Here is a 16,564-nt window from a genome sequence, read left to right on the forward strand (position 1 = left end):
CACGAAGGCTTTTTCCTCTTTCTATGTGTGGTGCAGAATGCAGCACACATAGAAAGATTAAAAAATGTGGAGAAATAAAGATATTTCTCCTCCTGACGCCATTCATGGGGAAACATACAGTTTTGACGCATTCCCAGGTTTACAGATCCTTGTAAATCTGGGAATGTGTCAAAACCCATGGGTGTACATGGGAAAACCAACTGCAATGCCCATGGAATGCCCTCCTGAAGCTGTGTATGGCAATGCAGCGACTTGCCTGCGTTGCCTTACACCATATCTACGAGGCCAAGAAAAGCCACGCAAAGTGCCTTTGAATGGTCTCTTAGATGTGGTCTGCACTCCGCGCCACCAGAGCATTATAAAAAGTGACACACCGACGGCAGGAGAGACTTCCAAATAAGCCCCTGGATCTGCATCTTCAAAAGTTTAAGACTTGAGAAACCAGGGACTCTTCATTGTCAATGCTGAATTATCATTCTCTACTGATCGTCTTTCTCAGATGAGATGGATCTGTAGAAGGTGTGGGAGTGATGTAGTCAGCAATCATATTGTGCCTAGCCATGCTTCCTCCTACAGAGAACCGACCTGCCGGAACTGGGCACTCACCAGATCAGCCTGGTGGTGTGACTGGGCTTAGCACTTTTATTTGAAAAACACATCAAGTTGCAGCACTTTAATGTATCGTGGTTGTCAAATACGTGCTTTCACATGCCTACAGAGTATTGGTTTTTGTGAAGCCGGAAATCCAGGGTCCTATCTCCTAAAAATCGTTCATAACATTATCACCTGTATGTCCACCTTCTATGAACTTCTGGGACCGTAGAGTTGTAAGCCCATGAACTATCCCTAGAGGGTCAGCTGAAGATAAATCATTAGATCCTTGGGCAGCAGATAAGAGTTTAATCCTCAACATTAGACAAATATCCAAAACCAACAACCGGTGTCCTTTCAGATGTGCGTGATAGCAGGGGCCACTTTCTGACAGAACCGTAACTGAGCCCACACCTTGGACAACTCTGATCACATTCTTTGGTGCCTTTCACAGCATCTCACCAAGTGTGACAGGGTGAAATAGAATAGACAGCTGAAACCAGAATCTTACAAAGTTCATCACACACTAAAAGCATTGCTCACCAGTGTCCTAAATCCAGATGGTTCAAGTTGTTCCATGTCACAAGAAATGTGTTCTGTGACCTAAAGTAAAACTTGAACATTCTTAACATCATAACCAAGCACCTTAAGATACCTTAAACAGCCAGCCATGAAAGATGATTTAGCTTCCCCAAATAGATTTGTCTCTATACCGCATAGTCTGTATTTGTATTGAAGCATCTACGTAGTGCTTATTACCCTTAGGCAGGGTGCTGAAGCAATTGCCCACACGGGTAGCATGCTACACCATGTATGGTGAGTGATTGGAATGGTGGGGTTCTATCACTGAGCCTATGTAGGAAGTGTTTCCATGTTGTGCATGATGACCTTTTAGGTGCGGCTATTAATATGGTAAGTAGTGTTTAGCGGTGTTGTGAATGAAAGGAGTAGGAGTAATTGACACACAGTTTACGTTTTGAGGTATACTGGCTGCATTTGTTATGCCTGCAGGTGTCTTTGTGATATTTGAAATTGTTATAATGGAGAGTCTGACCTCTGAAGATAGCATCGGAAATGCAATTGGTCTCGCATTTGTTAAAGTTAGAGCTGTTAGCATTGAAGCTGGCAATGTTTTTTACTTTAGTTTTTTATACAATTTGCAATATTGCTATGCAAATATAATAACTTCACTGCCAATAAAAAACAGAAATAAAAAATATTGATATTTTCAACGCCAACAGCTCTAACTTTAACAAATGCGAGACCTATTGCATTGCAAGTGTTTGTTTTAGGACTTGTGCCCTGGTTAAGGGATTATTTGATTTTATGACAGAATATTTGATTTTAAGGTTTTCACATGAGTGATAGCACTCACCAGACCTCTACTCGACCAGTGACCGGGAAATGAGAGTTTCCATTTCTAGAGTTCTTTCAAGACCCAGAATGAAGCAGCAAGAGGTGTCACACATCTTCACAGCATCCCACAGACACTCACAATGCAGTGAATCACCACAACCACTTGCTGGTGGTGGTAGGTGTCACGCATCTTATTCTTGATGAGCCTAAACTCTTCATTTCCCTTTAGCCAGTACCCTTCCAGTTTCCTTTGGAAAGATTAATTCAAACAGTACCTGACAAAAAACAACACCGAACTCCCACACAGTCAAATATGTTGCCTACAGAGACTTGTGGTGAGCGTATGCACAACTTCACTTATTGATTAGCCATTGTGGCTCATTCAGTCCATTTTTGGTTGTTCTCTGCTCTCAGACAGATCACCTTCTGGAGGGGGCCCCAAAACCACAGCCACTGTTGCCAAGGGGTTAGGCTTCAACTTGCTACCAACTTGTTGGGTGTCCGTCCAGACTTGCCCGGGCCGCAAGTGCCATCCCATTTGCCTTTAGTGCCATCTTGGCCCTCCCTGCTCTTTGAGGTCCCTGCCTTGTGGCATACCAAGCACCCCATGTGAGCACTACATCTCTCCAGCCTATGGCTGAGTTCTAACTTTCGCTCCTTTGGTACCCCTGCCGAGAGGCATCCTAGGGGCCCTGCGGGAGCCTTCCATCTACTCTTTCTGTGGCTACTGGCCACTATTTGCTCCCTCAGTGTCCCTGCCGTGAGGCATCCCAAGCACACTGCGTGAGCCTTCCATCTACTTCTATCAATTTCTCTTCCTTTCCTATCCTTCTATGTTGTCTTCCGCTTCACCTCAACCCCCTGCGGCTGCGACGCCCACCTTTCTGCCTTTTTCTGGAGTGGGTGGGTGGGATTCCTTTTCCTCTTGCCATCAGAGGGGATTGCGTGCTCGAGGGGGCTGCTTGCCCCCTTCTTAATCCCCTCCGTGGCTTGCGGCCTTCTCCCCTGATTGGGGGAGGCCTTGTTCCACTTGGGGCGACCAATTGTGGTTGCCCCCTTTTTCCCGGGCTTACGCCCCGGGGGATGGGGGGGTAGGCTTCCCACCTCCGTGCAGCGTTTGGCCCGGGCCCCCCTTAGGTCCGGCTTTGCCTTCCCTGGCCCGGGCTCAGACACGTCACTACACATTTAGGCGGGCTGCAGACTGAGTTATTAAAAAGACTAAGACACAAAGACGCAGGCAAATGTAAGCAAACCAATGACTCCGTTTACCATACGCAAGGCTTAATAATGACTCAAAGGAACGCCGCATCCCTATGAATATTGTAGCGGACTTTGTTTGAGAGCCAAGTGGAATTCTGAGAGCGCATGGAAACAAAAACGCGTGTTAACCCCTCCTGCCTTCTTTTCTTTTCAAGATTCAAAGGCAAACGCTTTAATGGCCTTCTCCAAAGCTCATTACGACCATAAAGAGAAAAAGTCAGCCCTAATTAAAATACATTCTGAACTAATTATTTTTCTCCTTTCATTAATTAATGTTTCTGTTCAGATCAAACAAAAAGCCAGACACAGAATGCAGCGGCAGCCGTGGAAGCATGGCTGTTTGAGGCTGCTATTGTGTGGCTTCCTTCCTCATTGCAACGCTTTCTTCATTTTCTTTCGTGTCTCCCTCGTTACCATTAAAGCACCGCCAAGGCTACACGAGCAGCTAAAACACTTAGAAACCTTCCCTTCTGACTCAAACGAGAAACAACACACTGGAGGCAAAAGCGCTCCCAAACAAATCTGGGGACACCTCCAGTCATTTCTCTCTCTCCTTTAGACATCAATTGTTTGTTATTCTAAGGGCCTTATGTAAAAATGGCCGTAAAAACGTGAGAATTGTCTGGATATGTCATTCCCTTTAGAAATAACTGCACAAATTGATGAAAACGACCCTAACACCAGCATGCCGCCAACGACAGTGTAATGATGACACCTCCAAGTGGGCAGAGCTGTAAATGTCTCTGAGTAGTTGTAACTACTGCAGCCATGTTTTGTTTCTGTTGCTAACAATGTCGAAAGGAAGTGATGTTTCAAGACTCTTTTTCACTTTTGGCTCCTCAAATGACAAACTGCTGATTATGTACTGTTTCAAATGAAGGCCTTTGTCATGGACTCGGACTCTGGTATATTGTGTACTTCTAGTTTGTTTTAACAAAGACGGGCCCTCCATTGAGACTAAAGGGCATATTTGCAAGGCCCCTGCGCCGCCGTAGCATCACGCTTTTTAATGCTCTGGTGGTGCACAATGGTGAGCCATATTTAAAAGGCTACGCAAAGCCCCCCAGTGTTGCTTTTTATGAGCTTGTAAATATGGCCCCCTTTCACGCATTACTCTGTGTGAAGGGGGCATTCCAGGGGTGTTGATGTGGGTGTTCCCATGCAACACCCTTGGATTCTGATGCATTCCCAGATTTATAAGGTGTCGCAAACCTGGGAATAAGTCCGATTCTGATGCCACCCCAGGGGAAGCGTTAAAGTGGTGCAACAATGGGAAATACCTTTATTTCTCCTCTTTCTTCTCCTCTTTCTACGTGTAATCTCATTGTGCAGCACACATAGAAGGAGGAAAACACCATCAATTACTGTTTTTGTGCAGGAAGGTATTCCTCCTGGCACAAATACAATCATCGCTGCAACGCAGGCACCTTTTCACCATGGTGCAAGGGTGCCTGCTTTGGTGAGAGGCAGCCAATTGTGCGCCAGCACAGAGGAAAGCACAGGGATGCGTCGTATTGCTGTAAATACGATGCATCCCTGCACTTTCCCAATGACCCAGCCCAGCAATGCAAGATGGCTTGCAGCGCTGCACTGCGTCATTTTCTAGTAAATATGCTCCTAAGTTTAAAATCGTAGCAAATGTTGCTTTACCTTTTCTTATCGAGTTCACACCAATGCAGTTTGCTCAGTGACCTCCTAGTTGACAGAATCTTTGATTCACAGATAATTTTTTTTGTTATTTGTTAATCAATCTTTTCACACTTTGGAGTGTGTCCAGTGTACATATTTTCTTTAACAATCCTGATGTGTTGGCTGGGAAGTGCCAGCACTCGTTCGGATGCGGGGAAAGTGGTTTGACCAGACTTTACTTGGCTCCAGCATACACCAGCGTAAGAAGGAGGATCTGTCAGGAGAAACTTGGTTGGGGATTGGCCTGGTGCATGACTCATTGACCAAGACCTGTATAATAGATAAGATGCACTCCACCTTGTTAGTGTCATGGTGCACTTTTAAATGGCTGCACCAGTTACAAACAGGGTAACTACCGTGGGCGTTCAAGGAAGAAGGCTATATTGCCTAGAAGAAGAGCTGGGCTGCACGTCACCAACATCCCTGGTTCAGCATATTCACCCAGGAGAGTTAAGAGGAACAGGGACAAGCTGAACGTGGTGAGAGGCACAAGGTTTGTTTCCACAGCACAACATGCTGCTTTTCGGATCAGAGTGTGGAACATAATTTATGGTGTGCAGTGTTCGTGGTCTGTCACATGCAAGTAATCAGTTAAACACAGCGGTGCAGCAGGGCCTCGTTTCCTAGTCAGTTGAAGCAAGACTATCACGGAAATCTGTGAATGCTTAACACATGTGCCTACTTCTATTAATTCAATGGTTTTGATTGCTCTCTGTGAGGTGGAGTTTGCGACCCCACTAGGTAATTATAGTTAGGTCAGCTATTCCATAGCAAAATACATTTTTTTGTGTTGCTAATAACTTTGGCACAATCCAACAAATCTCCACAAAACTGTTTGACTAGTTCGTGCAAGGAATGTTTTGGGGTGATCCTTCAAGCAGGGGCTGAGAAAACAGGGGAATCCCAAAATGCATAAACTGCATGCATTTTCCATATACTTCTTTCAGATAGGCTAATGCAAAGCTTTTGAACGGAATTGCACCAAATTTGGTAGGAAGCTAAATCTCGGTCCTCAAATTGTGTTTTTTTGTGGTTTGCTGTAAATCAGTTCAGTAGTTTTTGAGACACTAAGGTTAATAGAAAAATAGCTAACTGGAAAGTTGGTGTCCAAATAGGCTCTGACTTGCCAGTGTACAGGGGACTAGTCAATATGTTTTGGTAGACATTGCAAGACTCAAGACTTGGTTCCTGTGCCTGGTAAATGAATAAACAAAAATGTGCAAGGGGGTAGAGTGAGCACACCCAGATCTTAAAGGGCATGTGGGGGACCCCCTTTTATTGGCGGGCTATAGCATGAAGAACATGCTGTGGGATACGTTATAGGACTCTGGGCAATGTATTGAACTGAACGGCGGGTTTTAACGGTCACAAAAAGGAGCTTGTATAAAGGGTGATAACAGAATTTAGCTACAATATATATCATTTGTTGGTGGTATCATACTAATTTTATTAACTGTGATATGTTCTATGGTGATTTTACCACGTGAAAAATGGTGACATTTTGCTGACATTTCATGAATAATGATTGAGAGAAAGCTGATTTTCATGATTTTCTCATAGAAATTATGGAAGGTGCTCCAGAGGCTAAAATGAGAGAATATTATCTTTAAATTCACACTATCTTTCTCAGCCATGTGAGAATAAACTCTGACATTCTCAGTAAAACATCTACTTCCATCAGGAGCAGCCTGTCAGTTGATTCCCATGTGCTCTACTTCAGCCTCCCAGAGTCTTCTAAAGAACAACTAGAGCACTAACAGTCTTACTTACGACAAACGGGTGGCAAACCTGAAGCAATCTTGATTGAATCAAACTGGTAAACCAAAACATTTCTTTTACAAAGAAACAAAAAACGTTTAGTGCTGTAGAAAGATAGGGGGTGTTATAAATGTACTCAATTAATGTATCATGAGTGGTTTAATATGTTAAGGTAAAAGCAGTGCATGGCAAGGGTCCAAGTTATAGGTACTTTAGGGTCATAGTATAGTTACTTGAGATAACTATAACTATTGAATTTCAGTAGTTTTGTTGGTTTCAAAATGTATGTTTTATGTGATATTTTCACCTAGCTATATCATCACTTTAATCTTTGTTTTTTCAGTGATTTTCTAAGGTTTTTTCATGTAGAGTTAGATAGTCTCGCAACTACTAACCATAACGTCACGTTGTATTTTTCAATTCATTTCTAGGTTTTTTTATTAATATAAAGTATGATATGCATCGTAATGCACAGTGTGGTAGGGGGGATGAACGCGGGATCAGGCCTAGCATTGTTTGTTGTGCTGCCATGTCCAAGTTGCTGCTCCTATTACCCTCCTCCTTGCCTTTCATTGTCCAAGTCCATACCCTTGACTCCCTTATACAGCCCCGTGTGGCTTTGCCCTTCTCATTACTACCAGGCCTGCCTCCCCATAGGATAACATTAGGTTAACCTATTACAGTCAATAAGAGATAACTTACAATTAGTAGTAGGTAGCAATGTCAGGTGTGGTGTCTAAACAAATTACAAATTAAAACCCTATTTAATCCTAAAGTCAGATTTTAAGTCACAGTTCTGAAAATTCCACATTTAGAAAGTTGGCATTTTCAAGCCCTTACCATTTGGTGCCTGCAGCCTGTTCCTGAGTTATTTGACTAGGTGGACCTGCCAACATTTACCAAGTTTTATCAACCTTGCAAAACTTAATTTATGAAAATCTTTTCCTACCAAGCTTTTTAAACGAAAAAATCCCAGCTAATATTGAATGTATCTTGTGGCTTGTTTTCTGCAGTGCCAATTTTTGAAGTTTTTAGTTAACAATTGCATTTTTGCAACCCCTACATTTCACATAGCTCTACCAATAGGCTAACTGCTGATCCTGGAGTATCAGTACTGAACTCCCTACCTAAACTTGACTCTGCTAATGCTTTCCATTTACAAACTCCAACATTCATTCTAACTTTATAACAGTGACTTTATCCAGCTCTGCCAATGTACCTCACTCTTGACTGTACTTGAAGCCAACAAAAAAAATGAACAAACGTTTCTATTTAAACGCAGTTCTGTTTCTTTTGAGGAAAACAGGCTACATTTAAAAACAAAGGTTTGCTTTAAAAACAAAAGTTTGCTTTAATAAAAAGCAATTACACACATGATGGTCTGCTGATTTTAACCATCTTAGGGCCATATGTATGAAAAAGTCCATTTGCGATTCTCAAATAGCGATTTTATGCGAATCTCTATTTGAGATTTGCAAAAGGCTTGTATGTAGGATTTGCAAAGAATTTTGTGACTCCTACATATTCCTTAATTGGGAATCACAAATTGAGATTAGCAATTAAGGAATACCTCCCCATTCATTCCTATGGGCCTAGAGGCCCATTGGAATGAATGGGAAGACATTCTTAATTTGCGATTCGCGATTAGAGAATCGCAAATTGAGAATACAATTTCAAGGGTGCCAGGGTGTCAAAAGGACACCCTGTTGCACCCCTGAAATGTGCATGTGTGCACATGTGGCACACATACATGCCCTAAGGGCATGTATGTGAGTCACATGGCACTTTGAAAAATGCAGAAAAGTGCATTTTTCAAAGAAACCTGCAAATTACCACCAACTTGAAGTTGGTGGTAATTTGCGATTCCTTACAGCCAAATCGCACTTTTATTGTGCTTCTTACATTGCATTTAAGGAATCGCAATTTGAGATTCCTTAATTGCAATCGCAAAATAGGGAATCGCAAAATTTGTGATTCCGTATTTTGCAACGGGTGTTTTCTGTCATACATTGGACACTGCTGATTTGCGATCCCACACGTTGTGATCGCAAAATTGCCTTCACCTATATGGCCCTTAATGCCTTATAATCTTTACTAAACACATGTTAATCTGTGTACTTATGTGTAGCTGTATATGTATAAGGAAGCCACCCTTTGTATAATTGAAGTATAATCATTTGCTTCTGGTATATGAACATTTAAGCAAAAGTGCATTCTTAAAATAATGTTGATTTCGAAATGTATTTTTACATCTTCCTTCTCATTGCAGGTGCAAGATAATCTTCACTAGTTAGAAGAGTAGCTCATTTGTTCACTTTTAGAAATATTAGAGCATATAGGATTAATTGGAAGTTTTTTGTGATTTACGAGGATGAGAAGCATCCTCCTTTTCCATGCAGTCTTGGCCACTGATACATCCAAGGTCATGCAGCTGTGTGAGATTTTGCTCGATGAGATGATGGGAACAAGGGGAGTTTTTTTATTTTCCAAGGAGATTGCGCAACCAGGTTGGTACCAGTTTGGAGGAGTTTGTGGGAAGAAGTTCTGAAAATAGAATGCAATTTATTTTATTGAATGTCTTAAAATAGTTGTTAGGTGGTCCTGCTCTGACTTTGCACAGGGAAAATGTTTCCATAGCTCTGCTGAGATTTCATATTCACAGTTTTTGAGTTGGACTTTTGAACTCTTATGTCACTTATTTCCACTGAACCTTAACCTGCTTCATTTAAGACTGGCACCTTCTGCTTAGGATTTCCTCAGCCGCCTTTAGATGCTTTATTTAGATTATGGAAGTTCCCTTATGGAACCAATACTTTCTCTCCTTTGTATTCTGCAATCTTTAAACAATTTATGTTACCCCTTCCTGATATAATACTGTTGGATTGATTAACAATACTAATTTTATTAACTGTCAAATTATTTACTAAATGAATAAAGTCTGTAAATTTGACTAACTAACTTCATAATTTGGAACCTATCCTCTCTGTCGTTCTTGTGGGGCCAAATGGGTTTTACTGTAAAGTGCCTTGTATTGATGTTAGCTTCCAGAATACCCTTCCAGTTGGTATCTAAAGGACCATACGACCAGTGGTGCATATGTTTGATGATTACTTCAGAGACTGTAGGTATAGAAAACTTTTCTGCGTCAAAGGCCACCAATACTATAATGGCAGCAAAGCATAGAGGGTCACAATTTGTGACCTACCTCATTAATATTCATAAAATATGTTAAATTGTGATCCACTATGATGTATTTTTTTGCATAGGTCTGTTTGTAAAATGTCACACATATTATCAGAAATACTGGTCGCAAATTGTGACCAGTAATTTGCGATCAGTCTTTAGTATATCTGTCTCATAATGTCTACCAATTCAGACCTAACCAATCAAGCACCCGATCAGGTGGGCAGCATAGTTCACTGTACCGCAATGATCGTGAGTTCAAATATGGCCGCTGCACTTGTCCCCAATTCTGTACTCATTTGCTGCCCCAAAAACAGGATGAGCTCGCATTGGCCTGAAGTTCCCTTGCGTACGCTTGCCGTATCTAGACCCGCGCCATTTGTTTTTGCCTGATGGCTATCGGAACACTCCGCGGCTCAGTAATAACGCGGATGGATTTCTTTCAAATCCCAGATAATGGAATGCAGTCCGGCACCGCTGGTATAATTAATGTTTGCATCATTTATCTTTTGTGGAGAGATTATTCCGACTAACGAGGTTCTAGGCCAGTAATCCATTATGGTGCCTTGTCACTCCCCGGTCTTTCCTATTACCTAGAAATAGATTCATTATTCAGAGTTCGGTGACAGGGAGAAATTGTGTTCTTTAATTTAATTCCGCTCATTCCCTGACGTATGGGTGTTTATCCAAAACCACGGAGAATTGAAAAGGCTCGTGATACGATGTTCTACCAGTGGGTGATAGGTCACATGGCCGGCCAACTCGGGGAGGGGAATAGTTTATTGGTTATTGTTCCCCATAAGTTGGGTCCTGCTCTTACAGGAACTTGTCTACAGAGAAATAGTGTGATTTGCCGATAGTCTAATGTCTCCGAAAGTATTTCGAGCATATTACATCACTTTGAAGTTTAACTTGCTCTGACTTTTCCCAAGCCCATTATCCCTTTGAAAAGCAGCGAGTTGCCAAGATGTTTTCCTGCCCTGATCACCCTACATCTTTCTTACTCTACTGCACCCTTTGGGTAAGGGGGGGGCACCTTAGAAGCAGGAGGGCCGGATCCGTGCCACATTTTCTGTATAGCCTTATAAGATACATTTACATACAAATCATCCAAACAGAAGTTGATTACATAGTGGTTATCCTGAAAATCTGAAATGGATCTGGCACTCTGGTAAGTATGTTGGACAACCCTGCTCCTAGACATATTCAGAATTTCTCAAATACAGCATGTGTTGTCATTACAGTTTAGGGCCCTTTGCCACTGACAGTATCGTTTTTGCAATAACAATTTTATTATTTTGATAGTTATCATCTATTTCACTTTTAGAAATCGGACATTAATCGTCCATAAAGATTATCACCTTTTTAGGCAAATGTTGACATTTTCACTCGTAAGGACGTAATTTGGGTGGTGAAGAATATTCATATTTTACACTTCTCATGAGCTCACTTTTACATGAGTATTAACAGAATCCCAGTCCATTAACGAAAGGTGCTGGCCCAATGCATTAAGACGCCTAACCATGCCCGGACTGGCCATAGCGGGCACCGGGCAATCCCCCGGTGCGCCGCACGGGTGGGGGCCGGTTTTGGGCCCCCGGGGGCCGTTTTTGCAACTGGCCCAGGCAAAGAGCTCGACGGCACCTCCAACCCCCCGAGTGGGGAGGGGGGGCCGGCCGAGAACTTTGCCAGGGCCGGTTGTGGTTCCCAGTCCGGCTCTGCGCCTAACCTACATCATGTCAATAAACCCCTAAGGACCACTGCTTTTCCAAGAAGAGCGCCATGAGTATCACGATATCACAAAATCAGCGACTAATTGTGCCACGAGGAGCCACGTGTGCATTATAACATTAAAGACTAAGAACACCTATCCTGCCTTAAACTTTGTGAGGTCACCCAGAGAAAGGCACCTGTTGCGCCCAGGGAAGACACACAAGTCCATTTTCACACCACACAGTCAATAACTACCTTACAGCGAGAGACCTCACATGCTCTATGACATCACACAATCCATTACTAAAGGCATATAAAAAGGAGCAGAAAATTTATCCAGCACATATCCAACAGGTGGCCTGGATTAAACGCACCCAAAGATTCCATCCAGTTCAGTTGAAACACATTGTTTTCTCCTTTACCAGAAGAAGGGACAAATAAGCTAACAGAAGGAATACATTGCCATGGAGGCAAGAGTGATGTGATGTAGGAAGACAGAAAATGGGTGGCAGTAGGAACGTGTGGCAGTTACTTGAATGATAAAGACAGTGTTATTATTGTAGGTCATGTTCTTAATTCTTTAAAAAAGCACAAAAAGACATAGGGGCATATGTACAGGTTCCTACCGCCACTGGAACGTCACTTTTTGTGATTCTCTTGTGGCGATAGGGACCTTGCCTTATGTTTAAGGCAGCATTAAGCCACTTAACATGGCTTAACGCTGCCTTGTACATAATGCACCCTTTCACGCTATGTTTAGCGTGAAAGGGGCGTGCAGTGGGTGTTGCTGTGGGTGTTCCACTGTAACACCCATTGTATTGGACGCTGTCCCCTATGTACAAGGGTGGCGTACATAGGAGGCAACGCGAAAATTAAGACCAGGAAAATCCTGGTCTTTAATTGGCGAAACAAGGAGAAATGCATTATTTCTCCTCATTTTTGCTTTTTCCATGTGTGCTGCCTTGTGCAGCACATGGAAAAAACAAAATGCCATGGTTTGTTTATATACATAAACAAACCTTTTAAAAAATATACAATTTTCTAACTTTCATGTGTGCTGCATGAAGCAGCACACATGAAAGTTACAAAATGGCATTTAAGGATTGCTTATGTGCAGGAAGGGACACCTTCCTACACATAACCAATCCTCCCCTGCACACAGACACCCTTGCACTCTGGTGCAAGGGTGCCTGCGTTGGCACTAAGTTATTAAACTTAGCACCATCGCAGGGTGAAACACAAGGCTGCACCACATTCTTGTAAATATGGTGCAGCTTACGTTTCCGAAGTGGTGGAGCATGTAGTTAAGCCCAGGAGGCTAACAACACGCTCTGCCACTTCATTGTACATATTCCCTATAGTACATTAGGGTCAGCCATTGCTTTTGATTGTTTACTTTTGGTTTGCCATTGCTTGGCTAGGCTGTCTATCAAAGTCAATGGATTTTGTAGATGGCTCCATTGTCACAGTTGTGTTACCATTAGCTTTTGATGATGGGGCATTAAATCGTTCTTAAGCTAAGCCACAGATGCAACATGTGCATTGTGCCACTGAGTACTAATCTAAGTTCTTTGATACATTTACTTTGCTGACACAAAAGCACTTTAATTGCTGATTCATCGCTTTTTGTTTCAGAAGTGTAGGTTGTTTGAATATCCTAATCTCTCATAAAGTGGGATTCACAAACCACCCTTGCATATTCGTTTGTTTTATTTTACTGTCATAACAATATGTTAGATTTACTGATTTTTTTGTTTGCAAATTAAAGATGTGTGTGCACATTGGCTTTTTACAGGTGCAATGAAAATACAGGCCCTTTTACAAAATTATATACTGTAGAATAGTTTTTTGTGTTTGTGTTTTAGAGTCACTGCTTACAATGCAGTTTTCATCAAATAACTCTTCTTCATAACATCTTATTTGAGGTTACAGCCTATATCTAATAATGCATTCTCTTCAGCAAAGAAGTCATACTTATATTGTTGTTGCTCATGATGGCTTTAGTATGGTGGGATAAATGTACAATGCTTTTTGCCTGTCCCAAACAGCCCGATTTACAGACTTGGGCTATTTGCAACTGCAAAAAAGCCTTTCATATGTATTAAACCCTATTTTACAATTCGGTAACCTATTTCTAAATCGCAAATTGTGTCAGCAAGTCGGTATTTGGAAGGGACGTGTTAAGGGTGTCTCTTCCTAATAGCAACTCACAATGTTGTGAATTGATGTTTCACAACTGGAATGCAGTCGCAAAACATTCACATTTTACCACCAACTTTTAGCTGGTGGTAACCCATTCGCAAATGGAAATCAGCTCCCAAGGGAACCCTTCCCCATTGTAAATGCATGCTAAAAAGTTTTTTAAGGGCAGGCAGTGGCCCCATGGACCACTACTGGGACCACTGCTTACTCCTAAAATATTAAACTGAAACGTTTCATTTTTCTTTTTGAAATACATCCCTTTTTTCTTACAGGCTGCATAAAAAATACATTTTAAAAAGTTGCTTTATTTAAAAGCAAACACAGACATGGTGGTCTGCTATCCTCAGCAGGCCACAATCCCTATGTTTTTAGCGATTCCCAGTAAGCTGCAAATTGCGACCTACCTCATGAATATTAAGGAGGTAGGTAAATTCCAACCTCTTTAGGAATCACAAAATGTGTCAAAATAGCGATTCGCTATTAGAAAATCGCAAACACCCACGAAGTCACTCAATTCCCTCTAACAAGAGATAAGACCTACTGTCTTTGCCAGTGCTTCTTAGTCTTCTACTGATGCAATTTCGTTCTCGGCGGAAGTGTTATTTTTACATTTAACAAATCCCACATTGAATAAGTATTATTAGAAATGTTTCATCATTCCTTGTACCAAACTTCTCGTCAAGCATCATATTTTATTTAACAAATTGTGAATTACTCGTCTAAGGGAAAAAAGAAATGAGTGAATTTTTTAGTGAGTAGAATTTAATGTGAGGTAAAATGAAGCGCACATTGCAATCCTTAGTCTATTTTTTTTAAAGAAGGCATTGTAAAGACGTCTCTACATTTTAGAAATGTATGCCTGGCTGAAGGGTACTCAATCAATGCAGTTGAGCCTGTCATGGGAGGCATTCTACGTCTGCCTGCAAAGACATTCAGAGTGGAAGCAAAGTGTGCAGACATTTCCTCCCCAGGTGACTGCAGACGAAAGGGAGAGGACACCTTCTATGAGAAATGATGGGACTCTTTAGAAGCACCATCAGGGAAATCAGTGCAGAATCACCAAAGATTGACCACAAAAAGCCTGTGAAGATGGGGGCTAGGAGGACGTCAGGATCAATGGCTTTCAAGCTGGAAGCTCTGTGCTCTGATTACCAAGAGTCGCGTCCATCAATCAAAGCCGCCATTGGACTAAGCAATATTAAACCACGACTGTTAGGTCCAGTTTGTGCCCATCAGCCACAGGGGCCGCTGTTACTTTATAGCCATTGATTACAGTTGCCACACCTGACGTGCGACACAGAAACACAGAAACACAGCCACATTTCAGCTGTGTGGCTGTTATCTACGTCTGCCACGCCAGTCTGGGGCCACGAGCCACCACGGCCATGCTATCCCGGCACCCACGACCAGGGCTGGTGAAATTATGTGATTATGCCGCTGTAGTGTTTTCTGTATAATTATGAGTTCACTTCTCAAGGCACGAAACCCACCATCTGTTGCATGTAGCATCGTTTGCAGATTTTCTTCTAAAGAAATGTAGTCTTAGGTCTCAGGGAAGAAAGTTACTACAGTTACTGAAATAAAGTGTCATAGGCAGTGCCTTGCGGAGGTTAACCCTTTCAAAACATATAACCTTCGTTCCTACAGGGATGGTTGCTGTATAAATGCGTTAAAGAGTTAATAATAAAATTCAACCTTTTCTCAGTTTTAACATATAAGATGACAAAATACGTAACTAATAATGCCCCAGAAAGCGCTGCATTGCCACATAATTTGCCTGTCCATGTCACATAATGCATACAAGCCTGCAGCATAATTTGGTCCTCTGTTGATACATGACTCCTGTGGCCCTCTCTGTGTCCAACAACCAATCTCTTGTAGTGTAATCAGGAAGCACAGTTGTGACACCCCCATCCTTGACCATGAACCATAGTTGTAACACTCTCGCTGTAAGCATGAACCATTAGAACTCTTCCACTGCGTTGTCATCCACTGTGGCTGCCACGTCCACTAGAGGGCCATGACTACAGCTACTGTCTGACCATGAACCACAATCACTCTCTGACCATCAAGCACTGTTGACACGCACATTCTGAGGTTATTGCCCACAGTCACTTTTCAACTCTGTGACCATGAATCCAACCCTGAGTGGCCATTAAATACACTGTGGCCATAAAGCACAACCATTCTCCTGCTGTGAGGCTAGCACCTAGACTAGCCATACTCTCTCGATGACCATGGACTATAGCCGCTTTTCCAATGTGCGACTGATGATAACTCGATCTGAGCTGCCTGCTTCATGACGAAGATCCATGGCTACACTGCCACCATTAACTCTTCTCTCTATAGCCGCGGCTTTAGAAGCAGCTCTGCGACAATGAACATTGCCGCTGTATGATCATCAGCTATACTCCTTTTCCCACTCTCTGCCTATTAATCACATCAATGTAAATGTGATTTTTTTGTAGATAGACAATCATTGGAACCCCCTGAGTGATGCAGTGAAACAAGTAAAATGTACAAATGCTGGTATTTCATTTATGCAAAAACAACAGTTGATGGACAGAATGCAGAACAATGTCATACATTCACCCCAGTACAGAGATCTAGGCCTAAATCCATCGTTTTTTTGCTCACCATGCCATTCCAGTTTGAACTCAGCCATATGCAAATCAGTCTTGACCCTTTGCCCCATTGGAACAGTCCAGCCCAAACTGCCAAGCCAGGTTCTCCCTGGACTGGAACCAAGCATCCTAGGACCGGTTTCAGGCTTCCAGCCCTCCTCAGCCAGGATAGCTTGATTCCAGTGGTA

This window comes from Lissotriton helveticus, chromosome 3_1 (genome assembly GCF_964261635.1).
Source record: "Lissotriton helveticus chromosome 3_1, aLisHel1.1, whole genome shotgun sequence".
NCBI classification, from domain to species: Eukaryota; Metazoa; Chordata; class Amphibia; order Caudata; family Salamandridae; genus Lissotriton; species Lissotriton helveticus.